At 42.8% G+C, this 24,344-nt stretch overlaps 1 long non-coding RNA gene across 1 annotated transcript in view; it reads right to left on the bottom strand.

Annotated features, from left to right (window-relative positions):
* The window catches only part of LOC132654918 (uncharacterized), a 29,840-nt gene extending 14,269 nt beyond the window's left edge, over positions 1–15,571 (bottom strand). Inside the window, exons 1-2 of the long non-coding RNA XR_009592518.1 lie at positions 15,161–15,571; positions 3,972–4,224 (exon numbers count right to left, since the gene is read on the bottom strand). This is a non-coding gene — a long non-coding RNA (uncharacterized LOC132654918). The remainder of the gene's footprint in view (positions 1–3,971; positions 4,225–15,160) is intronic.
* Positions 15,572–24,344: the final 8,773 nt, after the last annotated feature.

The raw sequence follows: 24,344 nt of genomic DNA on the forward strand, positions 1-24,344 counted from the left end.
GGAGGAAGGAAAGAAGGAAAACTCCCTGTCATCTTACAGTACCTTGCAGGCTTCTAATTAAATTATAAGATATGGCATCTTATGTCTAATGAAATCTCAAATAGCTCCTTTGTTTATCTATCCTGATTGCAAAAGCTTCACTATAGAGAAAGCCATACTTACAGAAATAATCTTAATAATGCTCTTAGGAAAGCTGATTTTCAGTTATGGAGAATTTACACAAGCCACTGAGCAAACACTGTAGCAAGCTAACCCAGGTAGTTAAATAAATAATTAATACTGACGATAAAAGAGAGTCACGGAAAATGGAAGCTCATCATTGAAAATGGAAGATAAGCAAGAAAAAGAAGTTTGAGCTTTTCAAAATAGATATTTACCTACAAATAGTTTTAGGTATATATGTTGCATTTAAAGAAAAAGGCTAGCTTTGTCTTCCTCTAGACAAAAGATTCTTGTCTCATGCTTTAATATTCGTTGGTTTATTCAGACCATTATTTTAATATTTCATCAGAAAATCCTTTTCCCCTTAAGCGTGTAGTTTTTCTATTATGTCCTAGTGTATACCAAGGCTGAAAGCTTTTATGGACAAAATACAGCTCTAATCTTTGAAAAACATGAGAAGATATATAATTTACTGAAATTCACTTTATTATCAAATTTGCAAGAATATATATAAGGCATAAAATGAGGTCTTCCTCCACATTATGCTACAGGCTAAATCTTCGAACTTGTCTTACCCAAAACTCAAGGACAAATCAACCTCAGAACTGAAAGAGACTAAACTAGAAGTCAGCTGGCTTCTAGCTCTGCCCCATCACCCTCTAACCCTGAGACTCAGGCCAGCTGCTTCTCTCTGCGGCAAACGGTCTCCACATTCTTCCAACTCTTAACTTGTAGTCCATGGGATAAAAGGGGTTGTACTAGCAGGGAGAAAAATCCAAATGAGCTTTAAAAAAAAAAAACGCAAGCGCAAAGTTCAGTTGAGGATATGTGTGGCACAACATGGCAGGTCACTGGCCAGATAACCCTAATTAGCTAGAGGTGAGGGAGGAGGGTGCACTCAGTCAGGGTTCTGGCACACAGTGCTGCTATTTCATGAATTTCACAGCTCCACCTAGACATAGCTAAACTCTGAAACCTCTTTTGTACGAGGTAGAAGATTTGTGAGCCAGAATGCCAATCTAATAACCTACCCAACAGGGGTAGATTATTTATAGTGTCTGAAGCACTCTTGTAGCTATTTAGAGCATTGGTTCCTGTTATTAAGGTAACTGGAGCCCTGAACCAGTCAACAAAATGCTAGTCAGTGAATACAAAATTAGTTAGAGCTGAGCTGGTGCTGAGAGAGCAAGGACTCACATGGAAACTTCCAAGGTCACACTAAAAGTGATTTGCTTTTTTTTTTTTTTTTTTTACTTTTAAATTGTATTCTATTTTTAATCAGAGGTGTGTGTGTGTGTGTGTGTGTGTGTGTGTGTGTGTACACTCAGAGACCGTAAGAAAGCATCGGATCCCCTGAAGCTGGAGTTACAGGTGGTTATAAGCTTCCCAATATAGGAATCTAACTCTGATCTTCTACCAGAGCAGCACTTGCTCTTAACCACTGAGCCATCTCTCCAGACCAAGAAAGTGTTCTTAGCCAGGGTTTTCAGATATCAGCCTGGCCTTCAAGAGATCTACGACCTTATAAAAGTTTGCATGTAAAACTCCATAAGAACATGGCCATCTGCATTTTTCTTTTCTTTCTTTTTTTCTTTCCTTTTTTTTTTTAATTTATTATCTCATACAATACGTGACAACCACAGTTTCCTTCCTCCACTCCTCCAGTTGTCTCTACACCTCCCCTCTCTCCCAGATCTATTCCTCCTCCATTTCTCTTCAGAAAAGAACAGGCTTCCCAGGGATATCAACCCAGCATGGCATAACGAGTTACAATAAGATCAGGCACAAACCCTAGTATCAAGGCTGGGTGAGGCAACCCAGTAGGAGAAAAAGGGTCCCAAGAGCAGGCGAAAGAGTCAGAGACACATCCACTCTCACTGTTAGGAGTCCCACAAAAACACCAAGCAAACAACCATAACATACATGCAGAGAACCTAGCACAGACCCATGCAAGTCCATGAGCCCCTATGAGCCCTGCTTACTTGAGTCTGTGGGCCATGTTCTCTTAGTGTCCTCAAACCCTCTGGCTCCTACAATTCTTCCTGAAGAGTGTCTTCAGCTTCTTGAGGAGTCTATTATCTCCAAACCACTCCAGAAACACTAAGGAAACACTAGGGAATCAACACAAGCCAGCAAAGGGAGACCTCAAAGTACAGCTGAAGGTCAAATAAGGAGCCACGGCAGAGTCACAAGGTGAAAATCAGAAGAGACAGCAGCAGCCTGATCCAGTCCACACAGAATGCTGCTTCACTGGTTTCAAAGATTCGTCCCTCTAAGAGACATGCCCATAGGTCAGCCACAGTGACTCAAGGGCCTCCAAAAGAGGCCTTGCCCATAGGTAAGAGTGCAAAGCCTCCTAGCTCAGCAGTGCAAAGCTCATGTAACTCTTCCTGAAAGGTACCTATCCTTCTGCAGGACTGCATGTTCAAGAAATAAACATCCAGACCAGCTCCAACTAACCCTGATGTCAATGTATCTCACAAACAGCCCTCCTAATTGAGCACTGTCCTTCCATTTTGTCTTTTCTTGATTTTCCTACAGGCAGGGGAAGAGGAGTGTTGGCCTGAGGAAATCAATGAAAACACATAATAATTACCTCATGAATGGTCGGTCCACTGGGCTAAGGCTTAATCCATTCAGATTAAATTACATTTAAATTCCGTTTTAATCAAAAAAAAGCTACATTTCAAATAGTCAATAGGCACATGCAGCTACTAGTTACTGTACTTGACAACATATTTATAGGGCACTTCCATCCTCGAAGGAAGTTCTTATCTATGTAATCCACCACTAAAACTCCATGACACCAACAGTTTATAATAGGAACTCAGAAAGAGAGAGACTCCAAAGTGGGCAGAAATCACCATGAAAAAATGGGCCTCCGCTGAGCCTCCATGAATGAAAGTGAAGCCCAGAAAGATCATTTCATTCAGCCATCATAGCAAGAGTAAAGGTCAGACTCTGACAAAGAAAATGGGTACAGGCTTGGATGGAGCCTGGTGCATGGATATTCATGGCGAATGTAGGATGCAGAAATGAAGGGATGAACACGAGGATGGAGGGATGAATGAGTGGTAGTACAAAAGAGAATTATGAAGTATGGACAAAGACTGCATAAGGATTTCAGTATCTAGCACAATAAAGTAGGTACGACAATGACAAACAGCTATAAACACTTGCCATCTCTTATTTAATGCTTACTGTGTTTCACACTCTGTATCAAGAAATTCATATAAATTATTAACTGTAAATTATTAAATGTACTCCTCATAGCACACAGAGGTAATTATTTTTAACTCTGTGATAAGAATGACAAAACCTGAGGCTTGGGATGTAGCTCACTGTGGAGCACTTGGCTAGCATGCAAAAGGTCTGACCACGAGGACTAACAGAAGCTGCTCTTTGTGGAATTTAGGTAACAGTCCCAAGGTCACAGAGCATGGCCATGGAAAATTGGATCTAAAACCAGACTCACAATGTCATCACCCTCTTTTTCATCTCTCCAGCCTTTCCTCCAGATAATTCTGTTTTTGAAATGGTGTTTGCCTCTGTCCATTCATTGTAGATTTGCAATTTCTAAGGCATTTCTTCCATTTCTCTACATTTTTCCAATGTTTCTAGCAGAGAGTCCTAAACAGTTAAGAATGCATGGTGCAGTCAAAACCAAAACAAGGCAGGAAAGGGCAAGAGAATGATAGGAAATGACCCAGTGATGTGATTAAAAGGCAAAGAGGGAGAAAAGGTTGTTTTTTTCCAAGGCCTGACTAGATTTCAACTAGCCTGAAGTCTCCCTGGCTTCAGAGCCTCACCTGTCTTTAAAGGGTGCAGGGCAGGGCTCCTGACCCTGTGAGCTCCTGGCACCTCTCGTTCCTCCAAGATGATTGTCTGCCATCGTCTGCAGGTTTGGATGGTAGAGTTTGCGCATACGGAATCCTCCTACTTGTAATCATGACTGTAATTTCAGCTGGCTGCTCACGGTCTATCTGTGACCACGGACTGGAACAGAGGCCTTCACGGGAGATACTCATTCATGCTCCTCTGCTTTTTCTATGAAAATAAGCTCTAAAAAAAAAAAAAAAAAGCCTAACAATTCCTCTAAAATATTATAAATAAAAAATGGCTGCCGTGTTTAAGAGCAAGATTTAAAGAAATACAAACACCTCCTCACCACCTTTACTGGTAGTCACTTACTGACTAGTCTAATCCTGACACTTGCTCAACAGCTAAACTAGAACCCAATCCATGTCTCCTGTGAGATTAAAGTCCTGTGTGGGGCTGACACTTGGCTCTTTCTTTAGGGCATTAGAGATTGTTAATACCAACAAATATTCCACATGGTTTTCTTTCAGCTTTTCACAATTTCAGCTGCCTCCACACCACTTATCAGGAGGAAGGCGCCCCTGCTGCAGTCAGCATTTAATTAACAGTCTCACTGTCTAATCGCTCTGCTATTTTACATGACAGACACTGACCTTCTACCCCATGCCACTGCCAGCAGCCAAGAGCAGGACGTGACCAGAGTCCAGACACGTGATATCTATGGTGTGGAGACACACACATACTTAGAGTGCACACACATATATACACATACATACACACAAAATTCACATACATACACACAAAATACACATATATACACACACAAAATACACATACACACAATACACACACATGCAGGCAGTACATATACATGCACACACAATACTCATGCATACACTCACACAAAATGCACATGCATACACACAATACACACATGCATGCAATGTATACACATACACACAATACACACATATACAATATATACAAGCTTATAAATATATGCAATATATACTCATACATACATATATACAATACACACATACAATAGTCACTTATACAATACACATGAACAAACACATATATGACATTCAGACATACAAAACATACATGCATAAAGATACAACACACATAAATAACACACACATACACATAATACACATATATATACAATACATATATACAATACATACAAAACACATACACACACTCAAACTTTGCTCTTTTAGAAGGAAAAGTATGATCCAACACCTAGAAAGACCTTCTCCAAAGAACCACTCCATCTTTCCGTAACAGTCACGTGTTTGCCTGTTGTTTATTGCTTGTTTATTTAGTAAGAGCTGAAGATTTCATTTACCAGCCTTGTCTATTTCCCAATAGTTAAATAAAGCAGCATTTTTGAAGGTTGGGAGGTTTTCTAGAGTACCTTATTTTTGTAGGCTGTCAGATAAAAGAGTAAAACATCCCATAGCAATGTGCAAAAATAGAGTCCAAATGTGAACATCATGGGAATCTGTTTTTCCCAAATTCTATGAGGAATGTTGCTTTTATCCCAGAAGCAGAACACCGAGGATGATGCCAAATGCCGGTTGTATCTGTGGGAGTGTTTGGAGTTGGAAATCGTCATTTTGCAACCACTGGGGCAAAGACTGGTTCAAGCGAGAGGCAGCCCTGGTGGCTGAGGGGATGTTGATGAGGAACAGATCGTGCACGTGGTCTGCAAGAGTTTTCTTAAAGGTGGATGATCAAAACTAGCATCACAACGAGAGACAGAAGACGCTGCCTCCAGATGTGCCTCCAAGGTTAGGCCTGGAATGCATAACCTGCATCTAACCACGCAGAAACATCAGACAAACCCAAAATGAAGAGCATTCTTTAAGGAAGAAGTTGTCTTAACTTCTAAAAAACAAAACATGTCAACATCTTCAAAGACAAAAAAAAAAAGTACAGAAATGTTCCAGATTCATGAAAACTAAAAAAAAAACACAACACAGCAAGGTCTGACACTAGCTGGACCCATCTCTAGAGAGAGAAAAGTATAAAGGATGTTATTGGGTCAAATGAAAGAAAAAAAAGAGAAAGAGATGGAATTAGATCAAAGCATTGTATCACTCTTCAACTTAATAAAATTGTTAAGTGTATTATGGTTAAAAGGCATCCTTATTCTTAGGAAAGGTACATTGAGGTATCTGAAGATAAGGTCATGGCATATTAAAACACTCATTGAAACTGTTCAGAAGAAAAATATGTACATATGTATGTATTAGAGAGAGTGTGAGTACATGCTGTTGTTAAAACAATCAGCTAAGTGTTTACCAGAGGTGGTGAAGAGAGGGAATAAGAGGGTTTCCCTGTTCCGTTCTTGCCCACCTTTTCTATGAGTTTAAAGTTATTCCTTGGTTGATGCATCAGTCTCTGCTGGACCCCTGGGCCTAGATTTTTTGGCTTTGTTGGTCTCCTTGTGGCGCTCCTCCAGGTCCTTCTATATCCCCCTTCTTCCATAAGACTCCCTGCATTCTGCCCAAAGTTTGACTGTGGGTCTGTGCATCTGCTTCAGTCCCCTACTGAATGGAGCCTTTCAGAGGACATCTATGGTCAGCTCCCATCCTATTCCCCCTCTTTCACCACTTCTGGTGTCTATCCTGTTTGCCTTATGAATGAGATTTAAGCATTCTCCCGAGGGTCTTCCCTTACTGTTTAGCTTCTTTAGATCTCTAGATTTTAGTATGTTTATCCTATATTATATAGCTAATATCCACTTATAAATGAGTATATATCATGAGTGTCTTTCTGGTTCTTGGTTACCTCGCTCAGGGTGATCTTTTTTTTTTTTTTTCAATGCAGTTTATTCAGGAACCTTGAACAATCATCTGACCCTGGGGAAAGCCAGCCCACAGCTTAAATAGCCTCTGGGTAGCTAACCCAGGCGTGCCACGTGGGCAATGCAGATAGGTTCACATACATGGAAGCAAGCCAGATCCTCAGCCTTAGCCAAATGTGGAATTGTTCGTGACAGAGAGCACTCACCATCGGGAAGGTGGAAGGCAGAAACCAGCTCCATCTTTAAGGCACAGCATTCCGCAGCTCTCTACAGTTCCCCCTTTTTGTTTTAGACACATCAGGCAAGAGTAGAGATCTGATCTCTGATATTAGAAATAAATTGGGACTTTGTACCGATGTTCATTTAGGTGTCATCCACCCAAAGAGCATCAGACCCGTCCGATACCTTTTTCTCAGAGGCGGGACCTGGGGTATCAACCCGCATGCAATCAGACATGCTCTTCTCTGGGTTCAAAGCAGCTGACCCTGAATGCAGTGCTTAGCCTCGCATCCTGAGCGTAACATTTTAGCTTTTTATGGTACCCAACCATGCTTGGGGCGAATGTCCTGCTTCAATGGCTGTAAAGGCCTGAATGATCATGGCTGCACAGGGTGATCTTTTCTAGTTCCATCCATTTGCCTGCAAATTTCATGATTTCCTTCTTTTTTTTTTTAATAGCTGAGTAGTATTCCATTGTGCAAATGTACCAAAATTTCTATATCCATTCTTCAGTTGAGGGACATCTAGGTTGCTTCCAGAATCTGGATATTATGAATAAAGCTGCTATGAACATAGCTGAGCAAATGTCTTTGTTGTAGAGTGGAGCATCTTTTGGATATATGCCTAGGAGTGGTATAGCCAGGTCTTGAGGCAGCACTATTCCCAATTTTCTGAGTGGTTTCCAAAGTGGTTGTACAAGTTGGCACTCCTACCAGCAGTGGAGGAGGGTTCCCCTTTCTCCACATCCTCTCCAGAATGTGATGTCCCTTGAGTTTTTGATCTTGGCCATTCTGATGGGTGTAAGATGGAATTTCAAAGTTCAGAAATGAAGTCAGTTTCCTGCTCTTCGATGACTTCCCCCTGGCAAGGAAACTTTGCCAGCACACAAAGGAAGAAGGGAGTTCTTATGAGACTTGATAGGCTAGGGTCAAATAGTAGGGGAGGAGGACCTCCCCCTTTCAGTGGACTAGGGTAAGGGGATGGGGGGCAAGAAGGAGGGAGAGTAGGACTGAGAGGAGATGAGGGAGGGGGTTACAATTGGAATATAAAGTGAATAAATTGTAAATATATATATATTTAAAAAGTTATTTCTAAAAAAAAGTTTTATAGCAACAACATACCTACAAAGACAGAGATGAAGAGAAAGACAGAATGACAGACAGACAAAGGTGGGGGAGGAAGGTGGAAGAAGAGAAGGAAGAGAGAGAGAGAGCCTCTTCAAGGGCAAGAAGGACCAATTTGATCCTGGTTCTTTGCCAAAGGCTGTCTTGTTTCACTGGCCTGGTACCCTTGTTACCCCTACCCCGCACTCCTGCAAGTGGAATAGCCACCATGTCCATCATCCAGGCACAGATCCAGTGTTTTGAGTTGGCCCACCCCAACATCTACCTCCATCTGTTGAAGTATGTGATGGGGCCAGTCCTGCAGATCCAAAGCTGCAGGATCTCCATGACATTGGGGCAAGCATATCCAAGTGGAGTCCCAGTGAGGGCCCACTATTGGTAGTGTAGCAGGAGCCAGGGGCCTCAAGCCAGACCAATGGCTCATTGCAATGAACATTTGCAAATAAAGATGTTTGGACAAAAGTGTATGCTGTGTGACACATTGGGACGCACTGTAACGTCCACTGTGAGATGGGTTTTTTGTTGTTGTTTCTTTTATCTGTTTGTTTTGTTTTGAGGAGGAGGTTGCAAGGGCAGAGGAAGATGAATGGGATTGGTGTGAATGATGTGAAATTCACAAAGATTCAATTAAAAAAAAATTAAAGAACAGTTCTTCAAAAGACACCATCAAAAAATTATAAAACAGCTTGGTGTGGTGGGTTATGTCTGTAATCCCAGCACTTGAAAAGCAGAAGCAGGATTTTCCCCACAGTTTAAGCCTAGCCTGGTCTACCCAGGAAGTTGTAAGCCATGTCTCAGTAGTAAAATCTATTTCTAATCCCTAGGAAAAAAAATTTAAAGAAAGAAGGAAATATGACAACTAAAACATCATAGAAATATTTGCAAATAATAATTCTAATAAAGAGCTTTTACCTAAAACACACTAAGAACTCTTATAACAAAGAATATCAAATGGCAGAGAAACACTTACAGAAACGCTCAACGTCCTTAGTCATCAGGGAACTGAACATCAAAATGACTGTGAGATTTCACCTTACACCCATCAGAATGGCTAAGATGAATAACTCAAGTGGCAATACATGCTGGAGAGGATGTGGAAAAGGGGAACCCTCCTCCATTGCTGGTGGGAATGCAAACTTGTACAACCAATTTGGAAATCAATCTGGAAATTTCTCAAATAGGAATAGTGCTACCTCAAGATCTAGCTATACCATTCCTAGGCTTATATCCAAAATATGCTCAAGTATACAACAAGGACATTTGCTCAACCATGTTCATAGCAGCTTTATTTGTAATAGCCAGAATTTGGAAACAATTCAGAGGTCTCTCAGTTGAGGAATGGATGCAGAAATTGTGGTACATTTACTCAATGGAATACTACTCAGCAATTAAAAACAAGGAAATCAAAAAATTTGCAGGCAAATGGATGGAACTAGAAAAGATCATCCTGAGTGCGGTATCCCAGAAGAAGAAAGACACACATCGTATATACTAATATATTATATTAGTCATATAATATAGAAGAAACATACTAAAATCTATTCTCCTAAAGAAGCTAAGCAAGGAGGAGGACCCTAGGGAAGATGTTCAATCCTCACTCAGAAAGCAAATGGGATAGATATTGGAAGTGGGGGAAACCAGGGAATAGGACAGGAGCCTACCACAGAAGACCTCTGAAAGACTCTACCCAGCAGGATATCAAAGCAGAAGCTGAGACTCATAGCCAAACTTGGGGCAGAGTGCAGAGAATCTTATGAAAGAAGGGGGAGATAGAAAGACCTGGAAGGGACAGAAACTTCACAGGAGAACAACAGAACCGAAAAATCTGGGACCAGGGGTGTTTGCAAAGATGCATGCTCCAACCAAGCACCAGGTGTGGAGATAACTTAGAACCCCTGCACAGATGTAGCCCATGGCCACTCAGTCTCCAAATGGGTTCTAGTAAGGGAACTCTAGTAAGAGAAACAGGGGCTGTCTCTGACATGAACTCAGTGGCTAGCTCTTTGATCACCTCCCCCTGAGTGGGGAGCAGCCTTACCAGGCCACAGAGGAAGACAATGCAGCCAGTCCTGATGACACCTGATAGGCTAGGGTCAGATGGAAGGGGAGGAAGACCTCCCCTATCAGTGGACTGAGGGAGAGGCATGAGAGGAGAAGAGGAAGGGAGGGTAGGATTGGGAGGGGATGAGAGAGGTGGCTACAGCTGGGACACAAAGTGAATAAATTGTAATAATCAAAATTAAAAATAAAAAAACAATTAAAAAAAAAGAAAGACAAGGCTCAGGGCCAGCGGTATGGCTCAGTGGGTAAAGGAGCTTGCAACCATAGCCGATGACCTAAGTTTGATCCCCAGAACCCACATGGTGGAAGGAGAGAACCAGCTCCCACAAGTTGTACACACATGCAAGAGCGCATACACATGTACATACACACAAATACATGTAATAAATTTTTAATAAAGACTAATAACTCAATTTTAAAATGAGCTAGGGATCTGAGTAGATCTTTCTCCAGAGAAGTTATGCAAATGCTGGGGCTTGAGATATGGCCCAGTGGGTAAAAATAGTTGTCCTGCCAATCTAGTGACCTAAGTGTGATCCCCGGAACCCATGTAAAAAAAGTGAGATACAGTGGAGTGTTCCTGAACTCATGCTCAAACCAAATCAAATCCATTACACTATTTGGCTAGATCTTTTCTTTGAGGGGGCCAGAATCTCACTGTGTAGCCCTGGCTAGTCTGAAACTCAGCATGTAGATCAGGGTGGCTTTGAACTCACAGAGACCCATTTATCTCTGGCTTCCTGGTGCTAGGATTAAAGGCATGTACCACCACAACCAGCACAAATATTTTTTTTAAGTTCTATAGATGGTATGTGAATTATAACTCACTTTTTAAATTAATGAGTCCTTGGTGAGTTTCTGCTACGGACAGATTTCTAATCCCTCTTGTGCCTGCACTATGCATACCTGACACTGTTCATAGCAATCTACAGCCGTGCTCTCCAAGCAAGGGCCCTGAATGAAGAGACCTTGGGAATTCATTAGCGAATTTCCTGGCCCTCTCCTCCTGACTCATAAGCTTTTGGGGTAAAGTCCAATAACATCAACAAGCTGTTCAGGTGGCCTGGATGCCCACAGAGGAATTAGATTCATGGTCCACTTCTCTGGACAAGGAGAAATAGAAGCTCTATCTCCCTCGGACAAGTTTGACTCTATAAATCCCTGCTCTAGTTCCATGTGCTGGAAATTTAATGGTCCCTGATCTTTGTTTTGAACTCACCTGTTCTTTTCATTCTTTCTCTACACTCTGTATGTTGCTATCCACTCTTTATGACTTTCCTTCTCCATGTGGCCAGCATGAGAAAGTGACACGCCAATATTTGGCTTTTGGGTGGGAATGCTGGTAGACCCTACTTTTGAATCTTGGGACCTTGAACATATGAACATCTCAATCTCCAGAGTATTACGTATTTGAGTCCAGATTGCTATGTCCTTTGGGCATGCAGTTTCCTTTAAACGCTGGAGAAAAGGGACACAGGTCAGGCCAGAATAGGGGGAGTTTGGACCTTCTGCCTGAATAACTTGGTAACAGCATCAAAATTCATCTTCACTTCCTAGCTAACTGCATTAGACTCACCACATCTCTAGGGTTATATGATGTCCCCACACCCACACACCGACCATACACAAATTCCTCCTGAGTGAGCCGATCCTATCCACCCTCACCTGCACCTATGCTCTCATGGTACAGCTAGGCTCACGGTCACTATGTGCTTGTTGGAATTTGCTGAGAAGGCTATGAGCCCAGGGAGTCAACCTAGGGTCTCAGAATCCGTGGTAGAAACCAATGGCCTTTTGTAAGCAGCTCTAGCCCTATTCTCCCACCGGCAAATAAGACACTTACAGTTACAATGGGTCACTCATGTGGGTCAGACCTGGAAAAATAGGATGTGACTTCTACAAACCCTGTTAAATGTGTAAGCATGTGAGTGTGTAGAACATATCCAGAGACGTGAGGAGAAATCTCTCTCTCTCTCTCTCTCTCTCTCTCTCTCTCTCTCTCTCTCTCTCTCTCTCTCTCCCTCGCTCCCTTCCTGCAGCAAAGAACAGAAGTAGGGGGAAACTTAACTGAAAACCCAGAGCTAAGTTATCAGGAAGCAAATTAAAGCTGTTGGGTATTTTTGTTGAAACATCTCTACCTCTGAAATCTAATTTCTCGCAACTTTCCATACAGGATCCCGTGTTGTATTATTTATAAGAAAATAATATTCTGCCCTCCCTTGACAGCATTTCCAGCCTGCAGAAACCACAGCAGCCATGGAGTAACAGAATAATTTTGGTAATGTTTCCATAGCTACCTTGCTTCGAAGTGAGGTTTATTCTGTTGTAAAGTCTACTGACCTATTCACACCATATTTGAGGTATTTTCAATCTAATCCCTCACCTGCCTATTATTGTCTAATGTGCTTGTGACTTCTGTGTTTAAGAGGCCCTAGATGCATAAATAAGATAAGCCTTCCAGTTACATGTAACAATACGATTTTTTTTTTCTTCTCCCTATTCCTTTCCCATGTGCATTCATTCTATCTTTCCCTGGCAATGCAGGCAAACCTGTCAGGGGCTGGGTTTTTGTTTTTTTTTTTTTTTTTTTTTTGGTTTTTTTTGTTTTTTTGGTTTTTTTTTTTTTTTGTAGTAAAGGCTGTTTAAGGTACGCTGGTGCCCTCTTGTGGTTATTCGGGCACTGTGGTTTCCTTCCCAGAAGGCTCTTTTGCTTTTGCAAAAGATAAATATGAAAGGCTACCACAAAACTCCATCATTCACTGCCTTGGGTGTCCTTGTGTGTCTTTATGCCCCTGTGGCCGTGAAGTCTAGGACTGGTGACCACCTCTGAGCAGCAGCGTTACAGGCCCCAGCTCTTTCCTCCAAAGCAGGCTTCACTAATAAGGATTGCTGCTCTGAGTGAGTCTTTGGAAAAATGACTTGGAGCACACCTCAGGAAGAGGAAGAGGATGGACCAAAATCCCTCAGAAAAATTTGAAATAGAGAAAATTCGTGAAGCAAAGCTCCTTCTCAGCCAAGTATGGCCTATAAAAACAGCATCCGGAACAGCCACTAACTGCCACTTGTCTTTTCAGAAGCCAAAAATGTCAGGTCAGTGCCAGGCCAGACATCAAAGAAAAGCGATCAATAAATTTTTACTTAATTGAACGTGACTAATATTTATTCAATAAATAACTTGAACTGGGGTTAATGACAGCATTTGGGAGGCAGAAGCAAAAGAATCATGAGTTCACAGAGATACACAGAGAAACTCTTGTCTCAAAAAAAAAGCCAAAAGGAAAGGGTCAACAGAATACAGTAGCTTTGTCCAAGAGAACTTCCTATAACGGTGAAATGGTCTGTATCCAAGTCATAACACACACTAGTCGCTCAGCCATGGTGGTGTCTCACTTTTGGTTTTTATTGCCATGATGAAACACTATGACCAAAAGCAAGCTGGGAAGAAAAGAGGGTAATTCGGCATACACTTCCACATCCATAGTCCAACACTGAAGAAAGCCAGGACAGGCGCTGGAACAGGACAGGAACCTGAAGGCAAGAACTGAGGCAGGAGGCCATAGAGAAACGCTGCTTCCCGGCTTGTTCCTCGTAGCTTGCTCAGCCTTTCTTACAGAACCAGGACCAACTGACCAGCTGCTCGGCTGACCGCTCAACCCACAGTGGGTAGGGCCCTCCCCCATCAAGAACTAATTAAGAAAATGCTCTACAAGCTTGCCTAAAGCCCAATCGTATGGAGGCATTTTCTCAGTTGGGGTTCCCTCCTCTCAGGTGACTCTAGCCAGCATCAAGTTGATATATAACTAACCAGCACCATTGACCCCTTGTCAACCTGACACACGCTACATTTTAACTCATAAGTTTTCCCTTTTTGATCATTTCCAAGATCTCAGACAAATATAAAACATATTACAAACTTCAAATTCCCACAGTCTTTACCAATTCAAATACTTTAAAAGTTCAGTCTCTGCGAAAATACAGTCTCTTATAAAAAGCAAAATCTCTTTTTAAAATTTAAAGCCTATCAACTGTGGGCACACATAAAATAAAAAAATAAGTTAAATGCTGTTGGCATGCTTTTTTTAAACTCTTTTATTTACATTTCTTATATCTCTTTCTTCCTTCTCTACCCCAATCCCTTCCAACACCACAACACCAGGTAGGAGAAAGAAAGGGTTAGTAGGAAAAAGCATAGTTTTCTTTAGCTACTTCATGCTCATTAGGGTCGCCAGGTCCCATGGGGAAAGTCTAATCTTTGCTTCAGGATATCTCCAATTTCTTATCATACTACATCAACAGCAACCAGGAGCAGCAGAGGTGGAAACCAGCAGCTGCCTTCTTTCTCAGAGCCTACTAACACTCTCTGGGCTCTGGCATTTATGCCCTCTCCAGAGTCCTCAGAATTAAACTGTCTGCAGCTGGCAAAGAGTTCTCTCTCTCTCTCTCTCTCTCTCTCTCTCTCTCTCTCTCTCTCTCTCAGAGCCTACATGGGGCAAACACTTTGCTCCTTGTGGACCATCTGAATCAATGCCATATCCTACACCTGGATCAAAACAAAAACATTTTTATATCCACAACATTTACCCCTTCTATTTAAAAAAGGGGGAGAGCTTTTTTTTTTTAATATGAGAAAAAGTTGGAGATATCCTGAAACAAAGATTGGACTTACCCAAGGAACCCAATGACCCTAACCAGCCAGACATAGCTAAAGAAAACTTTGCCCCGTGTCCCCACTAATCTTTTTTCTCTCCTACCTAATACTGGGGTGTTGGAAAGGGCTTGGGGTGGAGAAGGAAGAAAGAGACTTAAGATGTGTAAATAAAAGAGCTAAAACATACACCAACAAAATACTTCCTCACTTCAAGAGGGAAGACCCAGAACACAGTCACAGCCTGAACAAAGCAAAACCACACTCCAATGGTGTAAACAACTCAGTGTTCAATATCTGGGGTTCCCTTACCATCTTCTGGGTTCCTTCAAATCACTGGGGTCCTTTCTCCAGCTCTGCCCTCTGCAGCACACACAGCTTGTCTCCTAAGCTCAGGACAGCTCCGCTCTGCGCTTGCTGCCATCCTTGGTGGTCAGTCCATGGTTCTGGCTTCTCCAAAACACTGGGGTCTTCCCTACTGCAACTGGGCTGCACTTGCCCCGTTAGTCCTCCTGAGGTCTCTCTATGGTGCAAGGCCTCAACTTTTCTCCATGACTCCTCCAATCCTGAGGCTTCCACCGCTACTCTGGCTGCGCCGCCGCCAAGGGCCTCTCCTGGCCTCTCACGGTGCCAAGCCTCAGCTGCTCTCCATGACCCCTTTATGCCTTCAACCCCTGGGTACTACCTGGGTGACTCTTACACATGACCAAGTTTGGCTGCCAGTACGAGGTTCAACCTGTCTACCTCTGAACACAGCTTCTGTGTGCTGGCTCTGAAGAGTTCCTGGAAGGTTTCACCTCAGTGGTGCTGGCTTCTCCTTAATCACAGCTGATTCTTCAGCCCCCAGCTGACCAGCACCCATTGTCCCAGCAAAATAAAGGTTTTACTTTACTACTTCTGGTCTCTTGTTAACCACAGCTGAGTCTCCACCTCCAGCTGGCCAGAATCACAGATATTTTTCCACACAAATGGCCCAGTAGAATCTTTGCTTCCCTCTGAAACTTCACATGCCAGGCCTTCATCGTCTGCACTGCTTTCATCACAGTTATCTTCCTGACTCCTACAAAGCATCCGAGTGAGCACGCAACACTCAATGGAAAGGGTTCATTTGCCTCAAACTTCCATAGTCCGTCAGTGAAGGAAGTCAGGTCAGGTACTCAAATAGGGCAGGAACCTGGAGGCAGCAGCTGATACAGAGACCATGGAAGAGTGCTGCTTACTGGCTTGTTCAGTCTTCTTATAGAACCCAGGACCACCAGCCCAGGGATGGCACCACCCACAATGAGCTCAGCCCTCTCAAATCAATCGCTGATTAAGAAAAGGCATACAGGCTCGCCTACAGGTTATGAAGGCATTTTATCAACTGGGGCTCCCTTCTCTCAGATGGCTCTGGCCTGTGTCGAGTTGATTAGCAAGCATGGTAGATTACTGAGCAGTGGAATGTGGCAAGTGAAACTAAGGTCCTAGATTTCTAAGTTTATTTCGTTTTTAATTAACTTTAATTGACTACGTGTGGCAGGTGGACAGCCCAGGCCTGGAGCGACGGACAACCCAAATATAAGCAGGATCGTTAGTAACGCCATCACGTTTTTGTCTTCCTATTCAGGCTCTACACCCGAGTCCTCTTGTCTCCCGCATACACTGCATCACGCTATTAAAATTCTAGTGAAGCCAAATGCCAGAATCTTGGAGCAGAGTTCACACCCTAAAAATATGCCACCCAGCATCCAAAAAAAAATAATAAATAATAATTTCAAAAGAGCTTCTGAGTTCCTTTTCACACCTGTCAAACACCTCTGGGCTGCCTCAGGGCCATGGCACTCACATGAGAAATTCTCTTTCTTCTCCCATCATTTCCCTCCTGCGCCACAGCCTCCCCTATGCCTCTCACCAAAGCATCCTGGAGAACTTTCACATCACTAGACCCTGAGTCTCTTGTTGTTCCTCCTTCTCCTTCCCCTTTCACCGCCCCATCTTTCTCATGCCCTCAGTTTCCAGTTTCTGAGCCTCCTCGTGTAGAGAAGAACAAGAAGCAAAATGCGCAAAGCCCAGTCTCTAGATGGCAGAGAGCGACTGCTGAGGTTTTTATAGAATCACCCACCTCTCACCCCAAAATATAAAAGGACCCCCGCTGGGGCTCCCATTGTTCATATCTCCTCCCTCAGCCTCTGCCTCTCCTCCATCTTTTTCTATAATAGTTTCATGGTAAGAACCTCAGGTCAGTATTGTACCACCTGGGATCTCATCCCAAACGCAAATCTGTAAGCCCCACTTAGATAATGGAATCACAATCTCTCTGGGCAAAAGGCCCAGGAAAGTGTTGCAATTCACCCTCCTAGATGGAAGCTTGTGAAATGAAATTTTAGGGATCACTTTTTAGGGATCACTGATCTTACCGAGCCGCTGCTCTCTTGCGCTTCTTCGGGCACTGTGCTGGGAACTTGACCCTCTTCCAGGAGGTCAGGAAGTTGGGACTGAACAGCGGGAAATTGTCTAAGCAAAGACAAGTCAACATCACACTTAATTCTAAGAACCTCGGCTGGGCAGCATTTCACAAACTCCATATGAATGATGGCTTATAAGAAAAATCAGAAATTTGGACACGAGGCTGTCTTCACCAGAGAGACGCCGGGTGCTCTGGGCTGACAATGAGAAGAAAAGTGTGCTTGAGTACACGAAGACACAAGATTCCCCTTTTGTCGCAGAAGGAAGTGAGACCCTCAAACAGTCAGTGTTGGCTCTGTCTTACTCGTACTACAACTTTGAAGTGCCAGAGTCACAGGCTAAATTACGGCCACATCCTACTGGCAGTCAGTCTACCACATAATAAACATGCCAGAGGAGAACCATTTCTAGCTCACACGCCAAACCACCTCTGAGAAAGAAGTCCTTAGATCGGGGTATTGTATGCCTCCTGGGCCCCCAACCATCCACAACGGGACCTCAGGTGAGGAACAATTTTGGTGTAGAGACAAAGCCATACCCACACCATTTTTGGCTTCCAAACCCCAAGATCTCAGGTCTGTACTCCATTATTTAATCCAGCTCGGTGTTAGTGCTAGTCTGATCCCCCTCTCTCTTAGCAGAAATACTACTTACCCGAAGAACAATTAGAGTGAGATTTCAAAACAGTAAGACGTCCAATATCCTAGGGAAAAAAAAAAAACTGTACCTCTTGGTCTCTTTGCTTTGTAGCAGACTGACTACAAACTACTCATTCTAGTAAAAGACAGACAAGAGCACACTTTCCACTCATTACACTCAACATGGAAATTGCATCTGTGATTCACCATACAGTATGGTCATTCTAGGGATGCAAGGCAGTCTTGCCCAGAAAAAGTTCATCCTGATTACTGTAAGTATTGAAAAATCTCGGGTAGAAGTGAGTCCCTTTCTGCCTTCCAGCCAGCCCATCCTAAAATCACTTACAGTATATAGTGTTTACATTACTATTCAGATCTGGTACCTCCTGTCTTGTAATTTCTTTTATCATTCATGAGCGTGTGCAAGTATGCTCCTTAAATCCTCAAATATACAGAAGCCGTTGCTCATCTCATTATAGGCGACCCTCTGTGTTTGAATACTTAGGAGTTACAGTACCACAAGGTCAGTTTCTATGTGTGTTAGATTAAGTTTATTAGTTCTGCCGTTAAAACGTGCTACATTATTTACCAAAGCACTATGTACTTACTTCATCAACGAAATATGATGAAAATCCATAGTGTTTGCGGTGATCATGTTCTTACAGTTCTGTAAACGTGTTATTTGAGGCTGTGTCATTAGATGTATATAAGTTTAGAAACAGTTTCTTCCCAGTGAATTTTTCTATTATTACACTGTCCCTGGATTGATATGTTTTTGTTAAGATCCGCTTTGGTTAGTATGCTTTCTAGCATGTTTTTATTTTTTTCAATTACTTTTTATTTTTGAGTTTATAATATAATTGCATCATTTTTCCCTTCCCTTTCCTTCCTCCAAACCCTCCAATATACCCCTCCTGCTCTCTTTCCAATCAAAATTAATAACCTCCTTTTTCATTAATTGTTGTTACACACACACACACACATACACACACACACACACTGTATATATATATATATATATATTTTTTTTTTTTTCCTAAATATAGCCTGCTCAGTCTATATAAATGTTTCTTGTAGGTATGTTTTCATGGCTGGCCATTTTGGATAACCAACCATTTTGTGCACTTCCCTGGGGAAGACTATTTCTCCCTCTCTCTTTATTCCTTAGCTCCTTGTGTAGAGTTAGGCCTCATGAGCTTTCCCCTGTCTATGAAGCATGTCTATTGCTGCTATTTTTCAGCCCATGTTTAGGCAGTCATATTAGTGAAACTTTATAGGTGTGGCTTCTAAGATTCCTAGGAAACACAGTCTCACAGCAAACTCCCTGATCCTCTGCCTCTGACAATCTTTCCATCCCCTCTTCCAAAATGTTCCATGGGCCTGAGTACAAGAACTACATTTATCTTTGAGTATAAGAACAAAAAATTTAGACCATAGCTATGGATTATGCTATTTTAGCAAAGTGACAGTTGTGAGTTCTCCTCCATGACCCTTGACTTCACTAGCCCTGCATGGTTGGCTAGGTTTCCAGCACCAGACATGTTGTGTTTGGTTTGTTGTTGTGTTGTTGTTGTTCTCAAGACAGAGTCTCTCTTTGTAGCCTTGGCTGTCCTGAACTCACTTTGTAGACCAGGCTGGCCTCAAACCCACTAACATCAATCTGCCTGCCTCTGCCTCCAGAGTGCTGGATTAGAGGGGCTGTGCCACCATGCCCGATCTGAAAGAGTCTTAAGTGCATTAAGAGAACTAACTGTTGTTTACTGCCAAGATATGCAACACACTACTGCACTCTTAAGGTTATCGTGTTGTGCAGGTTATTGTTGTGGTTTATAGGCATCATGCTGGATAGGACGGTTGGTTCCCTCTCTCCTTTGGAGGCTTGCATAGTACCTTCCAGTACCCATGAAAGCTAGTACTCAGGGAAGAGACAGTCAAGTCATTGCCAGCTAAGGAATCCCTAGGCCCTGTGTCTGAAGTGCAAGGTGTCTTCAGCAATGGAGACTTTCCTCCACCTCTGGGGAGCCACCAAGGACAGTAGCAACAGTGGGTAGCACCTGGGGAGTCTCTTGAACAACCCTGACCAGCAATTCAAGAGAGGGCTTCTCACACCTACTGTTGCGGTTGCTGTTAGGTGGTCTTCAGCTCTTGGAGAGACCACCGTCAGCCTAGATTGGGAAAATGGCATTCAAACTATATACGTATGTTTATACACTGACTCATGTGGGTTTTGGATAGTTAATAGTTTGATTTCTTAGTGCCCCTTAGACATCCTTACTGTTAATTTACCCTCCTCTTTGCTACTTCTGTATTTATCTCTCTCCCACCTTCATAATTAGAGTCTCCCAATTTTTCCCATTTCCCCCTTGAGATCACTTTCTACCATTCCCATATACAATTATATCTATCTATCTATAACATATATATTAGATGATAACATATAGAGAGAGATTTATTTAGATATATTATATATGCTTATATATAATATATACTTATATAAAATATGTAGAGATATTTATCTATATAATATATATTTTATATATAATTATATATCTATATAATAAACATATAGATGTTTGTATATAGATAATATATTATGTATTTCTATAAAGAGATAGATAATATATATTATAGGTAGCTATTATTTATCTATACATATATTTCTATATAGATAATTATCTATATATTATAGATAGATAGATAGATAGATAGATAGATAGATAGATAGATAGATAATTATCTCTGTGTCGGTTGATGAACACTTGGGCTGTTTGCTTTTTAGTGTTTTTAAGCTCTTATTCCCACATCATTTTTTTTCTGGTTTCCCTTGTAGCAGTTAAGAGTATCAATATCACTCTAATTACTATTAAATCACTGTGTAGAGTTTGCTCTCAGTGGTTGCTTATTATGATACTGTGTGTGTGTGTGTGTGTGTGTGTGTGTGTGTAGCTTTGGCTTTTCTGGACTCACTTTGTAGAACAGGCTGGCCTTGAACTCACAGAGATCCACTTGCCTCTGCCCCTACTGAGTGCTGGAATTAGAGGTGTGCAGCACCATGCTTGGCTTGGCTTTAGCATTTTGCATTGTTGTATGTCTAAGAACAAATTTTCCTTTTGTTTACTCTGCTCAACCTATGCTTCCTAAATCAAAGTCTCCTGTCTTTTATCAACACCAGAAAGTTCTCAGCCATTACACCTTCAAATATTATTTTCTGCAACTTATTTTTTCCATTTTAGCCTTTAGATATCTTTTTCCTCCTATCTATCTATCTATCTATCTATCTATCCATCTATCCATCTATCTATCCATCTATCTATCTAACACTATCACTCTTTGTATGTATCTTAAGTTCTTGTTCTTGTCTTCTATGTCTTCTCTGTGCTGGTGGTCAGTTCATTGATTTTCTCTTCTCTGCTATCTAATCCATTAGGTTCCAAGCTTCATTAGCTACACTTGTGATTTCTACAAAATATGTTTGGTTCTGTTTTCTGGTCCTGTCTTCCTAATGGTGTGTGGCTCTCCTCCTGCCTGGAGGGCTATCTCCCACCAGCCCATGAAGTCAGGAGGGGCACAAGATGAGGCACAAGGCTGAAAAGGCCAGTGAGCACTGTACGGAGATCACACACCCCACACCTCGGGAACCACTTCAGAGAGCTAGTTCAACTTTAATTCCAGAAAAGAAAGGCTATATACCCCCTGGGGAGTGGGTGGGGGCTCCAAGGATAGGTGTACATAATTGGTTGAAACTAGGCACTTCAAGGATCCTTGATTTGCATTAACCAGCAAGCTCTTATCATAAGAACGGGAACACAGTACCTAATTATCCTATAGGCACAGGGAGAGGAGAGCTAGCAGGGAGCTGTGTCAGAGGCCATACATCAAATGTGCCTAGGGGCATCTGTCTGGAGACACTCTCCAGATGAAGTCAGGCAGAGAGCAGGAGGCCCTGCTGGAGAGAGGGAGTCCTGCGCCTTAATGCTGAGCTCAGAATGGCTATCCGGATAGCGAAGACTGCAACCTCAAGCAGCGGGGTCCTTCCAACACTGGTGTTTCATAAAGGTCTCATATTCTTCCTGGTTTCTTACACAGTTGTTAGAAATTAATTTCACAGACACTCTGGGAGTCTAGTGTTAATCAGTAAATGTGGATAAGATACAATGTCTATTGTATGTTTCTTCCAGTGAGGAAGAAACACAGTATGTAAAATAGAAACACAACATAGAGAGAATAGATAATTGGTTGGTACGGTATGGAAAACTTCAGAGGTGAGGCTGACTAAGCATGGTAGTCAGGCTAAGTTTTCAAATGTTTATGGAGACTGGACTGAGTCTTAGGAAGTCATGGTCAGGTGTGCAGGTCATGGGCAGACAGGTGGAACACGGGCAATGGGGGGAAATGCACGTATAGAAATTATCAAGAATCACTCTGTTTTTGTGGCTGAAGCTTAATGTTCTGGGCTAGTCTAGGTGAAGCAGTGGGCAGAGTGGTGCCCAGTTAGCTCTAGGCAAGGGCCCAGCTGGTACCGGGCACACAGCGGGGACCAAGCTTAAGAGAAGAATTACAGAGGAGCATGTGTCCCATTGACATGGAAAAAGGTAACAATGACTGGAAAATGCTTGTCTTGGATGAAGTTTCTGCTGAGCCTAGTCATGTAAAATAGGGGGAATCTCTGGGCTTCAGCAAGTGACACAAATGCCAACAGACTGAGGAGTGCCTGGCCAGACTTAAAGCATCAGGAAACAGAGAGAGCCAAACATCAGTTCTAGTCCGAACCATAAAGAAAATACTGAATCCTGATTCCTGGTTGTTAACTTTTCCAAGTTTCTGGCTTTTGGGACATTCAGTAGTTCAAGATCCAACCCCCGCCCATTTCCATCTTAAAACTGATATTAATGCAAGGTGAGAGGAGAGGATGCTGTAGGGCCACTACCGCCCAGCTGAGGTGGGGGGAGGGGGCTAGAATCCACAAGAGTTGGCTGTCATTGGATCCTGAAGAATCCATTGGCTTTTCCAAAGACTCTCAGCAGGAGCAGAATACACTAGAGTATGGCCTAGGCTTTGGAGTGCTTTCCAAAGTCTAAGCCTGTGCCACAGCTTGTCTTGATTGTCAACTTGACTAAATTAAGGGATGTCTAGCATTGGTGAAATGTACCTGTGCATCGGTAGGGGCTTTCCAGAGAGGACTGACGTACAATGAACAGGATAGGAAGACCATTCTAAATATTCATGGCCGCTACCAATAGACCGGCTGCCCTGACAGAAAAGGAAGTAGGCACCATGCCCGTGCCCGCATCTGTCACTGCTGCCATGCACTGGCAGACTCCAGCTTTTTTTATGCTTTCAACGTGAGCTCCATACAAGTGACTTTCCAGAGAACTTCCAGGCTTTCAGTGCCAGACTGGGGCTGCTGAGATGCCTCGCTTCCTTGATAAAGAACCTAGTCCTCTGCCCTCCGGGGTGCAGATGGCCTCTGTTGAATTGCCCAGGCTTCTGTGTGTAAGCCAATCCAATGAAATCCCTTTCCACAGGGTCTATTGGTTCTGTTTCTCCAAAGAGCAATGCCCAATACAATGTGCTGAGGGAACTGAAGGTGATAACAACTAGGCTCCGGGCCCATTGCTCTGGTATTGGGTGGTGGTGGTGATAGTGTTTGTTTGTTTGTTTGTTTGTTTGTTTGTTTGTTTCAAGACAAGGTTTCACTGTGTATACCAGGCTGGCCTCAAACTCAGAGCTCCACCTGCCTCTGCCTCCCAGGTGCTGTGTATCACCACCACCCAAACACGTTCCCATGGCTTGAGAGATAAAACTATAGGCATGGACTTCCATGCCTGGAGCTCAGAGGTAATCTTAATACCGCGGCCTTGCTGGAACTACGTTCTGGGAGCTTTTACATGCCTTAGGCGCTCTAGCCTGACACGATCCAGGGAGGGGGTTGCTTTTCCTAGTCCCGCTCACCAGCTGAGGAAACAAGATCACAGAGAGGTTAAGTAACTTCCCCCGAAGCCGACACAGGAAATGACTGACAGGATTACATACTAGGCAATCACTTTGCCACTGACCTACATACAACCCTAGCTCCGCTTTTACTTTGTATTTAAAGACCGGGAAGCCTCACCAAGTTGCCCACGCTGTCCTTAAACTCATTCTGTAGCCCAGGTAAGTCTTGAATTTGCCATCTTTCCGCCTCCTCCATGCAAGTAGCTGAGATTACAGGCCTGCACTACCAGGCGCAGCTCTCGATCAGTACTTAACATCTGCACTCCGCTGGTTCCCAGCAGTTCAAAAATGCTACCAGAGGCACCGATCTCCAGAAGGCATGTCTCCCTGTCTACGGAACCCCATCCAACACCCTCCCCCCATCTTATGCTATATGAAGCCAAAAGGAGCCCGCCCAATCCTGCTCAGGGATTCTCTGG

Source organism: Meriones unguiculatus, chromosome 6 (assembly GCF_030254825.1).
Source record: "Meriones unguiculatus strain TT.TT164.6M chromosome 6, Bangor_MerUng_6.1, whole genome shotgun sequence".
NCBI classification, from domain to species: Eukaryota; Metazoa; Chordata; class Mammalia; order Rodentia; family Muridae; genus Meriones; species Meriones unguiculatus.